Source organism: Halichoerus grypus, chromosome 12 (genome assembly GCF_964656455.1).
Source record: "Halichoerus grypus chromosome 12, mHalGry1.hap1.1, whole genome shotgun sequence".
Lineage (NCBI taxonomy): Eukaryota > Metazoa > Chordata > Mammalia > Carnivora > Phocidae > Halichoerus > Halichoerus grypus.
This window is the reverse complement of record NC_135723.1, coordinates 76,011,890-76,026,636: the sequence shown is the minus strand read 5'-3', so window position 1 is coordinate 76,026,636 and position 14,747 is coordinate 76,011,890.

Sequence of the window (14,747 nt, the reverse complement as noted above, 5' to 3'; positions counted from 1 at the left end):
CATAATCAGTACTTTATAGCAACTATAGATATGTGCCACCTGGACTTCTAGTGATACACAAACATCAGGAGGCAAGAGTGAGAGAGTCTATAAGTTCTACAGTCTGATCTCCTTTTATTTGTCATTGCTCATGGATTTAATTTTAGTACCTATGCATGCCAGCACCAGCTTCCCTGCTTCTTTTACTAGAGGGTCTAATACATTCTAATACACTGCAAATTTTTATATATCCCAAGAAAGCTTATGCCATGCTATATTTTTGTTTGTTTGTTTGTTGTTGTTTTTTACTTTTCTCTTAAGGCTTAGGAATTTAAAAAAGAAGTCTGTGGGAGACCAAAAGCAAAAACATCCTTTCTTCGGGGATGTGAACAGACAGCATGATGACTGATGCAGGGCTATTCCCAGACCTCTCTGGCCCTATATGCATTATTGGCCCTTGCAGAGAGGGCTGTGCCAGCATTTTCACTAAGTAAACAATCTTCTTTCTGCTGAGCTGCCAACACCTACATAAACTATATCCAGTGTCTGAACCAGGTACCATAATCAATGGAGGCGGGGGGGGGGGAAAGACATGCATTGTTTATTTAGGGAAGTACAATGCACCAAGAAAACTCCACACAGATGGTGTATAATTGTCCAGAAAAAGAATGTTCACTTATGATACCTGATACATGCTAGAGGAAGAAGCGAGAAACCTCAGTGGAGCTGTGGGGGAGGGGCAGTGCCTCCAAATTCTGGGTCCACAGAGAATGCAGAGATGCTTGTTAAAAATAAAGGCCCCACCTCCCCTCTTCTTCCACTAAATGAGGAATTTAGGAAGAAGACCAAGAACTTTATACTAAAACTGACAGAGCTGCTCTATAGCCAGGCATTTGGAGATAACTGCCAAACCACAGAATCTAAACTCTTTATATTAGTAATGAGGATGTTGAAGCTCAGAGATTAATTCTGAGCTCCTCCAAACACACATAGATAAAAGAAACCTAGTCTCTTAACCCTGATTCTTCCCTCTCTATGGACTATTTCCCTATGATTAAGATGCTTATGGAGATACTATTTTTACCAACATACGTTGATCTGTCCTTGGAAAAATCAAGACATCAAGTAGGTTTACCTCAGGCTTCATTTCTGTGCTGATCCCAACACTTCACCCTTAATCAAGAAACACTTTCCTCTTATCTCTTGTCTTTACAACTAAACAACAAAAAAAAAATAAGTCTTCCCTTCATAAAGGACCAGGAACACAGACACTTCTTCTACAGACATCTGGCTATAATAGTTTGAAGAAGCTGACTAATCCTCTTTCAAAATTGTTATTAACAACCATTAACAATCATTGACAGCCAATTGTCAACAACCAACCATTTTGGTTCTAGAAGTCACTCAAAGGAAAACAAGAGATTGAGGAGCATACTCACAATCCTAATACAGCTTTGCATAGTAATAGTGATAGTATGTGGCCTTTTTTGCCAAGTTGCCATCCTCCCAACACAGTTGTGAAATGATTTTCCCAGTGCAGACAAGAATGGGAAAACTATTGGGCGCCTGGGTGGCTCAGTCGTTAAGCGTCTGCCTTCGGCTCAGGTCATGATCCCAGGGTTCTGGGATCGAGCCCCGCATCGGGCTCCCTGCTCCGCGGGAAGCCTGCTCTCCCTCTCCCACTCCCACTGCTTGTGTTCCTGCTCTCGCTGTCTCTGTCTCTGTCAAATAAATAAATAAAATCTTAAAAAAAAAAAAGAATGGGAAAACTATCAATACTGTTGCCAGAAGGAGTGGTCTTGGTTTTAAGCCAGTGGAGACATTGTCAGTAAATTTAGCAACTGAGTGGGAAACAAATGGGAAAAGGTTCATATCTGCTACCCTGACCTTTCAATCCAAGATGGGACATTCAGAGGTCCTTGGAAAAAAAAAAAATATAGCGTGAAGATTCTCGGAAGAGAGAGCCAGAAAGCAAATGACAAGATCTCCATACTTTTCTAGCTAACTGGGAAGTGTATACATGTGGAAAGAGATCACATAGATAATACCACCTGAAAGTGAAAGCCAAAAAAGCTTGCCAAATGGCTGAACTTACAATGTGTTTGCAAACCTACCCTGATTAATTGGCAGACAGTTGAAGCCTTACAGTTTCAATGCATTTGAGGAGAGACATAAGTGGTTATAAACTGTGGAAAGAAAATAGCAGGAAAAGGGCAAATTCCATAGTTTAAGTCCATAGGTATAATAAAATAAAAAAGAAAGAGAACAAAAAAGAGGAGAAGGAACAGAGAGAGAGAGGAGAGAGAGAGAATGACTTAAGAAAATTCAAAATTCAATTTAGCTACAATATTGTATCCATAATTTCCATTTTTCAACAAAAAAATTTGAGACATGCAAAAAAAAAAAAGGAAGAAGAGGAGTGTGACCTATATTCATTAATAGCAGTTACTATAAACTGTGATTAGGAGAAGATACTGGATTTAGTATGTTTGTGTGTATGTGTTTTTTGTCATTTATATATTTCAAATATGTTCAGCTAATAATGGTGTGTATATATATGTATATATCTACAAATAATCCTTTTTACTAAAAAGAAGAAAATATAAAATTCTAAATCAAAGTGTCTATCTCAAGAGGTCAGAAAATCAGAGCAAATTGAGCCTAAAGCAAAGGAAGGAAATAAGAAAAAAAGAGTGAAAAATCAATGAAATAGAAAACATAAATGGAGTAGAAAAATGAATGAAATCTAAAACTGCTGCCTGAAAATATCAACAAGGTTGATAAAACTTTGGTTAGACTGGCCAAGAAAAAGAGAGAGAAGAGTTATATTACCAAAATCAGGCTATATCATACAGATATTATGGAAATTAAAAGTTATAAGCAAACATTATTAAAAACTTTATACCAATAACTTACACAATTCCGCTGAAATGGATATATTTCTAGAAAAACACATGATACCATAACAAACTCAAGAAGAGATAAAAAATCTTGAGATCAATTAAAAGCCAATTCACAAATAAAATTCCAGACCCAGATGTCTCATTGATGAATTCCATCAAAATTCAAGGAGGGGGGCATCTGGGTGGCTTCGGCAGTTAAGTGTCTGCCTTCGGCTCAGGTCATGATCCCAGGGTGCTGGGATTGAGTCCCACATCGGGCTCCCTGTTTAGTGGGGAGTCTGCTTCTCCCTCTATCCCCTGCCCCTGCTTGTGATCTCTCTCTCTCCCTCAAATAAATAAAATCTTAAAAAAAAATTCAAGGAGGAAATAATACCACTATTGTATGAATAATTTCAGAAAGTAGAAGGGTGAAAAAACTGTCCAACTCATATAATTGAGCCAATATTACTCTGATCCCAACACCAGATACAAAGAATGAACAAAACTCATCAAATGGTATACATTAAAGATGTGCATCTTTACATATCAATTATACCTAAGTAATAAATACATATAAACATACATATATACATACATAAATGTCATAGTTGCCTTCTGGCACTGAAATGCCAAAAATAAATAAATAAAATAAAATAAAATAAAATAATTTAAAAATATAGACCAATGACCTGCATGAACTCAAATGCAAAAATCAGTAAGATGGTATTAGGAAAGCAACTGTAAAAATATATATATATATTAGGAAATCAAATTTAGCAACTCATAATATAATTTACACACAATGACCAAATTACCTTTATCTCAGGAATGCAAAATTAGTTCAACATTTGAAATTCAATTAACGTAATGCACTATATTAACGGAAAAAAAGGATAACAACATAATTATCTCGGTAAACACACAAACTGCATTCAACATAATCTAAAAATCTCATGATAAAAATTTTCACCAAACTAGTAATAAAATAGTATTTCTTCAACCTGATAAAGGCCATCTGCAAAAATCACTCAACGAATATCACATCTAAAAGGAAGAAATGAGATGAAAGCAATTGATGAAACCAAGGATGAAGAAATGAATGGAACAACAGCCTGAAATCTGTTCAACTCTAGCTTAAAGTTGTCTTTTGTCTGGTCTGTCCCCTCTCTCATTAAATGAATGTTCTTACTCTGAAAAAATTACAAAAAAAATCACAATAATTGCATTTCTATTATCTGTAAGAAGCAGAGATTAAGGGGATATTTAGGTGTTGTTAACAGAGAAGTTCTTTTCAATTTATATTATATCTCAATATCACCATGTAGATTTTATGATTCAGAAAATGGACAGAAATGAGTAATTTTGTTGTTTATCATTAATTCAATCATCTCTATGCCCTAAAGTCTGCATTGTATGACTACCATATTTTAGCTATTATGCTACTATGCTAAGTGCTAGTGACACAGAACTAATAGTCTGAGTTTCTTTGTTCACAAACACTTAGGAAAAGAAAGAAAGGAGGGAGGAAGGGAAGTAGAAGGAAGGGAAAGAAACATACAGAATAAAAATTTAAAAATGACACAGAAATGTGTTGACAGCTTATCGCTTTCCAGTGAGCACACTCTATACACTCATATGCTTTAGTTCATTTATTTTGAAGTTTTCACCCCCCACTATCTCCCTATAAAGTTATTATTCATATTTCTCTAAGTTCAGAGTTGAAGAAACAGAGAGATTATGAAATAAATACATTGTCACCCAGCTGAATGATAGATGCCACCACTCTTTTCAGAGAAGAGGCTTATTTTCCAGACACAAATGGTACCCTGTAAACATAATGCAAAGAGAGGAATTACAAGGTATTGCATTTATTAATATAAATTATATGGATCTAAATGCTGTGGGGATACAGAGGACAAAGCCACCAACTACATGGAGAATCAAAGGAGATGTATTCTGTGAGCACTTAGAGAAGGATGCCCTGATCACCAGAAACAGTTAATTTCAGTGTCTTTATCCCATTAGTCATTCAACAATCATTCCATAGTTACAAAACAGAGGTGCTACTTAAATACTGAGAATAGAGTGGTGGAAGAGATATACACAATCCTTGATCTTATAGAGCTTGGAGTCTTCGTATATAACTATGATAACTGCAACAAAAGAAAAAAAAGGTGTGTAAGATAATATTGGAGTAAGGGGCCCTAACCCAATTGAAGGGGATCAGAAAAATGCCTTCAGAAGCAAAACCTTACTCAATCTTAAGGATTAGAAATTAGCTAAAGTAAGGGAACCTCAGGGATTGATCAAAAAGGATATTTCAGACCAAGGGAGGGCAAGTAAAAAAACAAGGAAATGACAGAAAGCAAAATATAATAAACATTTGAATGAAACCCATATTGACTATATTTTTACAAATATAAATATTTGAATCATAATACTCTAGAGTAATATATGCCATATGGTGTAGCAGTTACTTTCTAATCATTCGTTCTTAACACCATTCTTTGAAGAAGATACATTAGTATTTGTTATGCTGAGAAATTCTAATTATCTTAAGCATTGTCATTAAAATAATTTGATGAAGCTTTCTTACATATCAAGAGGAAAAAATAATTGATTGGGTAAAGACAGAGATGTAATATTAATGGTGACAAATTAAAATTATAATTTGTTTCTTTACCAAAATTAAAACATCATTGGAGACTGAATTTTTATTAAGACTCATTTTTATTATTTACTGGAAAACAGCCAGCATTCAGAGCCAGGACATGTGGATTCTCATTTTTTTTTAATTTTATTTTATTATGTTATGTTAATCACCATACATTACATCACTAGTTTTTGATGTAGTGTTCCATGATTCATTGTTTGCATATAACACCCAGTGCTCCATTCAATACTTGATTTCATTATTTAACTCAACTTCTCAGTACCTTGATTTTGATGTTGTTATTGTTTTGATTTTAATCTATTTAATGAGCATCTGTTTCACCTACCTCAAAAGGTTATTCTATGTGTAATACAATGTTCCCTTCCTGCTTTTATTTTCCTAGTTTGGATTTTCATCATTCCAAGCCCGGATAACTACAATGGCCTTTCATGTTTTCAAATACTGCATCCTTTTAATTCACACCATGGCATTGCAACAACCCTCTAAGTATCTCTTTTATCAACTTATTTCATATTTCTAAACCCTACAAGAATTTCCATTGCCTGAAGAGTTGTGCTTACACAATTCTGTCTATATTTAAGTCCGTCTCTTCATGTCCAACAACCATTGTGCATACATAACAGGAAGATTCTGCATAGTCAGCGTTCCATCACACCACTGAGAACATACCATCAACATGATGGCTCTCACAAGGATTTCAATTTCCCTTCATTATTCTCATCATCTATATAAACTCTACCCATTCTTCAATATCCACCTCCAGTCAGCATTCTGCCAACCCTCATGATAATTTTTTGAAACTACTGCAATCAACACTAATCTGTACTTTCTCTAAAGGCCAAGAATAGTAATTACCTAATACATTAGATTAAGTTAATTTAAATAATGAGTTCTAGTAGTTTCTTGTGCTGCACCCCCAGTAAACGTTAAGCTCCTTAAGGGCAGTAACGTCACGTTTTCTTCTAAATCATTTCCAACTGCAAGTGCTGACCACATATAAAATCAATAAATTTTGAGATAATTATTTTAGGCAAAATTGTTTTATGTTAACAGTAAGTTAGGAGACATGATACAATGACCTTCCTGCCAGAACAGTTCACACCATTTCTATAAGCCCACAGAAACAGAGGTGAATAACTAACAGAATCAAGGTCCTTTCTTTCAAGGCCTAAAAGTACTGCCCTAATCCCCTATGCTGTTGGTATTCAAAGCAAACTAAAATAATTTCCAGGGTTTGTAAATTTAAAAAAAAATATGTAATCTTTGATCAAGAACAGCAAAAAGATGTAGGTTACCTACTCTCTTAAGTACACCAGTCATAAACAAGAAAGGTAAAAAAGTGTCCACACATTTTGTCCTTTCATGACAAGCTCAAGTTTTTCAAATCATCAACAGCAAAAATATATTTTTTTTCTTCTTCATGGACAGCAGTAATGCTACAACACTATCTGTGACAGGATGTTCCTAACTCAGTCTCTTCCTTGACACGGAAAAAGATTGCTGTTTTTGCTATGCTTTGATTTCAGGAGTTTAATTAAATACTCTAAACTGATCTTTAGAATATTTTAAATGTTGCTATCAAAAAGAAAGTGAATGTGCAATTCTATCACTAATTTATGCATCAGTAATTATTAAATTTTGATAAAATCAGAGTTTGGCAAATTAAAACACAAATTTCAGTATGCATATATTGAAATTCTAACTTAATGACGTTTATTGTTAACACGCTATAATCCAAGCACTGCTAGTTAGTGTTATCTGTATGATCTTATTTATCTTTCCAAAGAACTTGGTAGGTAAGTGTTATTACTCCTATTTTAGATTACTAACTGAAATTCAGATTTGATACTTGTCCCAAATCATGATATTAGAAAGAAGCCAGAATCAAACAAGGTCATCTGCCCCAAGAATATTCTTTTCATGTTATTAGTTAACAGCATAGAAATAATTATTGTTATTAATGAAATATTATTTTAATATAACCATTATAAAGTGATAATTTCCAATACCATACTAATCTTAACAACTCCATACTTCTTAACTTTATTGAATCTGGAAACTAGTGAATCTTGGAAACTAGTGAAAGCTTAGAAAGCACTTCTTCTCTGACAGTCGACTTTCATTAAAATCTTGCCCCCGAAATGTACTGGTCACAAAACACTTAACCATATTCCAAACATACATATTTTGTATATTTATTGTAGGATTTCTTTTTATGGCAGCAGAAATTTAACAGGTATTCCTATAGTTCACCAATATATAATCTAAAAATATCAGAAGTCTGCCAGAAGTATTTGAAGGATTTTTAAGATCACTGACATTTTTTTAAATCTTACTACAAAACATAAATGGGTTTCTTTATTTCATAAATTGAAAAACCCAGTGACTCATGTATAGACTAGCTAGGAGAGCAGATGTGATTTGTTTCAGCAAGGAAGTGAAACCCCACTCTCCTATGATTAATGTTCAGTTGTCTCCTTGGTGTTTTTGAGCTATTTTTTACGTTAAAATTGTTTTGATTTTAAAACTAAGTTCACAACCTTTGTAAAGCTGATTCCTCAAACTTTGTAAATTATAGATAAAGTCCAAATCACTAAATCCAATGCGTATTTGTACTTGCATGTTCCACAAAACCATCTAGCACTCAATCACATCCTTGCTTCTTGTGAAAATCAGTAGGGACAATGATACTAACTAAATAAGGAAACTTCAGATTCACCTGCACCAAGGTTCACATCAAGACTCACATAATAAGATTAAAACACTTTGGATACAATTATTTTATGGGCCTGGGTGCAAAAATAAGTAAGATGTGCAAAAGTAGGTAAATCTCTTTTGAAGGAGCATATGGTAGGACGAAGATCAAACAGCTGAATAAGTGTAGTAGGTTGAATGGTGACCACCCTCCAAAAAAGATATGTCCTCTGGAACCTGTGCACAGTGACCTTATTTGAAAACAGGGACTTTGCAGATGTGATTAAATTAATGATCTCAAGATGAGATCATCCAGGATTAAGGTGGGCCCAAGTGGGAGTTCTAAGAGAAGAAGAGAGACAGACATAGAATAAGAGGCCATGTGAAGATGGAAGCAGAGATCATTTATGCTACCATAAGCCAAGGAATTCTTGAAGTCAGCAGAAATAGAAGAGGCAAGGAAAGATCTTCCCCTGTATCTTCAGAGGAAGCATGACCTTGCCAAGAACCTTTCATTTTGGATTGATGGCCTCTAAAAATTTGAAAGAATAAATATATGTTGTTTTATTCCCCCAAATTTGTAGCAAGTTGTTAGGGTAGCCCTAGGAAATTAATACAGAAGTGCCAGATTATCTGAATTATCATTTACAAATTTGTAGTGTTTTATTTCACTTTTGATTTAATGCATTTGGTAGACGAGGTAACTTCAAAATATTCTTTATAAAACAGCAAACCAACTGTTTAATTCAATGATTAAGGTCCTAAAATAACCTTAATATTTGAATATTCTGGGTGTTTTTCCTAATATATATTCATGAATATATAGAGAACAAATTTCATCTTTGGCAACTGGAAATCTAGGCTATCTCAAGAGCTACGATAATTAAACCTACAGATGTAGAAGAAAACTAAGCTTATATATATAATTACTGTTATATATATATATATATATATATATATATATATATATATATGTCATTATTGCTTTATGTTGAGGGGTGGGGAGCAATCTCACCCCAGAAGAGATTACACCAATGCGGGTCAAATGCTTACTCTTTATGTTTACTCTCCATGGTGCACAATAATTCTTACACTCAATTAAATGCACATCAGATAACCTTAATTGTTTAGTATCACTTAAAAAGGTAAAATAAATAAATTAAATAAATAGGTAAATGTTATACATAAATATGTTTTCAGTGGTATCACACAGTATTCCTTTGGAATGACCATTGCATTTAGAGAATAGTTGTCTGCTTACAACTTAAAACCATCTGGACCTTGAAAACATCTGCACTCCCATGTTCATTATAGCATTATTCACAATAGCCAAGATATGGAAACAACCTAAGTGCCCACTGATGGATAAATGGATACACTGTGATTAGACAGACAGATATGTCATCAGCCTTAAAAGAGAAAGAAATCCTGTGATTTACAATAACCTGGATGAACCTGGAGGACATTATGGCAAGTGAAATAAACCAGACACAGAAAAACTGCATCATCTCACTTATATGTAGAATCTTAAAAAGTCAAATACTGAGACCCAGGAAGTAGAACAGTGGTTACCAGGGGGTGGGGGGAGGTGAGAGAAATAGGGAAGTATTGGTCAAAGGGTATAAAGTTGTAGTTACGTAGGATGAATAATTCTATAGATCTAATATATAGCATAATGACGATAGTTAATAATACTGTATTTAATACTGGGAATTTACTAAGATTTCAGATGTTCTCACCACACACAAAAAAATAGTAACTATGTGACGAGATGATATGTTAATTAGCTTGACTGTAGTAATCATTTCACTGTGTATATGTATATCAAATCATCATGTTGTGTACCTTAAGTATATACAATTTTTATTTAAAAATAAAATTAAAAAGAAACAAAAACAAATAACAAGCAGAAATACTGCATGAGGCCAAATTCTTGAAATATTCATGCTCTAGTGCTTATTAGTACTAAAAAGGAAAGAGGAGGTTGGGAGCAAGATGGCGGAGGAGTAGGAGACCTGGATTTCGTCTCCTCTCAGGAATTCAGCTGGATAGGGATCAAACCATTCTGAACACCTACAAACTCAACAGGAGATCAAAGAAAAGAAGAGCAACAACTCTCTGAACAGAAAAGCGACCACTTTCTGGAAGGTAGGACGTGCAGAGAAGTGAATCCGAGGCGATATTCTGGAGGATAGACGGCGGGGGAGGGGCCTCCGTCGGCCGCTTCTGGCAAGTGATAGAGCCACGGAGCACAAAATCGGAACTTTTAGAAGTCTGCTCCGCTGAGGGACGTCACTCTGGTGGCGAAGTGGGGGGTGGAACCCTCGCGGGACAGTGTGGTCTCAGGACCCTCGGGGTCACAGAAAGACCGGGGGTGCCTGAGTGCGGCAGAGCTCCCAGGGATCGGAGCAGGGAAGCCGGCTGCAGAGACGGAGCCCAGGCGCGGGCTCTCAGCTCGGGGTTGCCATAAACCGTGATCCGCGGCACAGTCGGGCCACTGCTCCTCCAGCAGGGACCCAACAAGCAGCAGATCCGGGGAGACTCACCTTCTTCCCCCGGGAGGAGAGGTGCGGGAGCGCACCGCGGGGATCTGCTGGGTTTGGAGACTCCACCCGGGGTCGGGTGCCAGATAGAAAGGCGCGGTCACAGGCCGGGTGAGCGCGGAGTGTGGCCGGAGACCGGGGAGACGGGAGTGACTGACGGCTTTTCTCTGGGGGCTCGCTGAGGAGCGGGACCCCGAGTTCTCGGCTCCGCCGGGGCGGAGACTGGGAGACTGCCATTTTCACTCTCCGCCTCCAAAGCTGTACGGAAAGCTTGCAGGGAACAAAAGCTCCGGAGAGCAAACCCGAGCAGATTACTTAGCCCGGACCGGCAAGGGCGGGGCAATTTTGCCTCCGGCAAAGACATTTGGGAACCACGGCAACAGGCCCCTCCCCCAGAAGATCAGCAAGAACAGCCAGCCAAGACCAAGTTTACCGATCAATGAGAACGGCAGAACTCCAGCGCTAGGGGAATACTGCACATAGAATTCATGGCTTTTTTACCATGATTCTTTAGTCTTTCAAAGTTAATTATTTTTTTTAACTGTCTTTTTTTCTTTTTTCCTTTTTTCTTTTTTTTTGAATTTTTCTTTTTCCCTTTTTCAACCAACATCTTATCAATCCCTTTTTTAAAAAAAAACATTTTTATTTTTCATTTTTAAAGTCATATTCTATCCCTTCATAGTAGTTACCCGTATTTTTGGCATATATATATAAGTTGTTCTCTCTTTAAAATCTTGAGATAGTTTCTTCTAACAGATCAAAATATACTCTAAATCTCTAGTGTATGGTTTTTTTCTACTCCCCTGCCTGATCACATTCTCTCCCTTTTTTCTCTCTTTTTTTTTTAATCCTCTTCTTTCTTTTTTCAAACAACTTATCAAATCCCTTTTTTAAAATTTTTTATAATTTCCATCTTTACAGTCATATTCCATCCCTTCATCATATCAACCCTTATTTTTGTACATATATAAGTTTTTCTTTCTTTAAAATTTTGGGAGGGACTTTCTTTTAACAGACCAAAATACACCCAAAATCTAGTGTGTGGCACTGATCTATAATCCAGCCTGATCATATTTGATCACATTCTGTCTTTGTTTTGTTTTGTTTTGTTCTGCTTTTGTTTGTTTTTATCTTTATCTTTTTCTTTTTTCTTTTTTCTTTCCTTTTCTTTTTTCTCTCTTTCCCTTTCTTTTCCCACTGCTTCAGGTCTTTTCTGATTTGTTTAGAGTATATTTTCTGGGGACGTTGTTACCCTGCTAGCATTTTGTTCTCTCATTAATCTATTCTCCTCTGCACAAAATGACAAGACGGAAAAAATCACCTCAACAAAAAGAACAAGAGGTAGTACCGACTGCCAGGGACTTACTCAATACGGACATTAGTACGATGTCAGATCTAGAGTTCAGAATCATCACTTTAAAGATACTAGCTGGGCTTGAAAAAAACATGGAAGTTATTAGAGAAACCCTTTCTGGAGAAGTAAAAGAACTAAAATCGAACCAAGTAGAAATCAAAAAGGCTATCAATGAGGTGCAATCAAATATGGGGGTGCTAACTGCTAGGATAAATGAGGCAGAAGAAAGAATCAGTGAGATAGAAGACCAAATGATGGAAAATAAAGAAGCTGAGAAAAAGAGAGATAAACAACTACTGGATCACGAGGGCAGAATTCGAGAGATAAATGATACCATAAGACGAAACAACATTAGAATAATTGGGATCCCAGAAGAAGAAGAAAGAGAGAGAGGTGCAGAAGGTATAATGGAGCAAATTATAGCAGAGAACTTCCCTAATTTGGGGAAGGAAACAGGCATCAAAATCCAGGAAGCACAGAGAACCCCTCTCAAAATCAATAAAAATAGGTCAACACCCCGACATCTAATAGTAAAACTTACGAGTCTCAGAGACAAAGAGAAAATCCTGAAAGCAGCTCGGGAGAAGAGATATGTAACCTACAATGGTAGAAACATTAGATTGGCAACAGACTTATCCACAGAGACCTGGCAGGCCAGAAAGGACTGGCAGGACATATTCAGAGCACTAAATGAGAAAAATATGCAGCCAAGAATACTATATCCAGCTAGGCTGTCATTGAAAATTGAAGGAGAGATAAAAAGCTTCCAGGACAAACAAAAACTAAAGGAATTTGCAAACACGAAACCAGCCCTACAACAAATATTGAAAGGGGTCCTCTAAGCAAAGAGAGAGCCTAAAAGCAACATAGACCAGAAAGGAATACAAACAATATACAGTAACAGTCACTTTACAGGCAATACAATGGCACTGAACTCCTATCTTTCAATAGTTACCCTGAATGTAAATGGGCTAAATGCCCCAATCAAAAGACACAGGCTATCAGATTGGATTAAAAAACAAGACCCATCGATATGCTGTCTGCAAGAGACTCATTTTAGACCCAAAGACACCCCCAGATTGAAAGTGAGGGGGTGGAAAACCATTTACCATGCTAATGGACACCAAAAGAAAGCTGGGGTGGCAATCCTTATATCAGACAAATTAGATTTTAAACCAAAGACTGTAATAAGAGATGAGGAAGGACACTATATCATACTTAAAGGGTCTATCCAACAAGAAGATCTAACAATTGTAAATATCTATGCCCCTAACATGGGAGCAGCCAATTATATAAGGCAATTAATAACAAAAGCAAAGAAACACATCGACAACAATACAATAATAGTGGGGGACTTTAACACCCCCCTCACTGAAATGGACAGATCGTCTAAGCAAAAGATCAACAAGGAAATAAAGACTTTAAATGACACACTGGACCAAATGGACTTCACAGACATATTCAGAACATTCCATCCCAAAGCAACGGAATACACATTCTTCTCTAGTGCCCATGGAACATTCTCCAGAATAGATCACATCCTAGGTCATAAATCAGGTCTCAACCGGTACCAGAAGATTGGGATCATCCCCTGCCTATTTTCAGACCACAATGCTTTGAAACTAGAACTCAATCACAAGAGGAAAGTCAGAAAGAACTCAAATACATGGAGGCTAAAGAGCATCCTACTGAAGAATGAATGGGTCAAACAGGAAATTAAAGAAGAATTTAAAAAATTCATGGAAACCAATGAAAATGAAAACACAACTATTCAAAATCTTTGGGATACAGCAAAGGCAGTCCTAAGAGGAAAGTATATAGCAATACAAGCCTTTCTCAAGAAACAAGAAAGGTCTCAAGTACACAACCTAACCCTACACCTAAAGGAGCTGGAGAAAGAACAGCAAATAAAGCCTAAACCCAGCAGGAGAAGAGAAATAATAAAGATCAGAGCAGAAATCAATGAAATAGAAACCAAAAGAACAGTAGAACAGATCAACGAAACTAGGAGCTGGTTCTTTGAAAGAATTAACAAGATTGATAAGCCCCTGGCCAGACTGATCAAAAAGAAAAGAGAAATGACCCAAATCAACAAAATCATGAATGAAAGAGGAGAAATCACAACCAACACCAAAGAAATACAAACAATTATAAGAACATATTATGAGCAACTCTATGCCAACAAATTAGATAACCTGGAAGTAATGGATGCATTCCTAGAGATGTATCAACTACCAAAACTGAACCAGGAAGAAATAGAACACCTGAACAGACCTATAACCACTAAGGAAATAGAAGCAGTCATCAAAAATCTCCCAAAACACAAAAGCCCAGGGCCAGATGGCTTCCCAGGGGAATTCTACCAAACATTTCAAGAAGAACTAATACCTATCCTTCTGAAACTGTTCCAAAAAATAGAAATGGAAGGAAAACTTCCAAACTCATTTTATGAGGCCAGCATTACCTTGATCCCAAAACCAGACAAAGACCCCATCAAAAAGGAGAATTACAGACCAATATCCCTGATGAACATGGATGCAAAAATTCTCATCAAAATACTAGCCAATAGGATCCAACAGTACATTAAAAGGATTATTCACCACGACCAAGTGGGATTTATC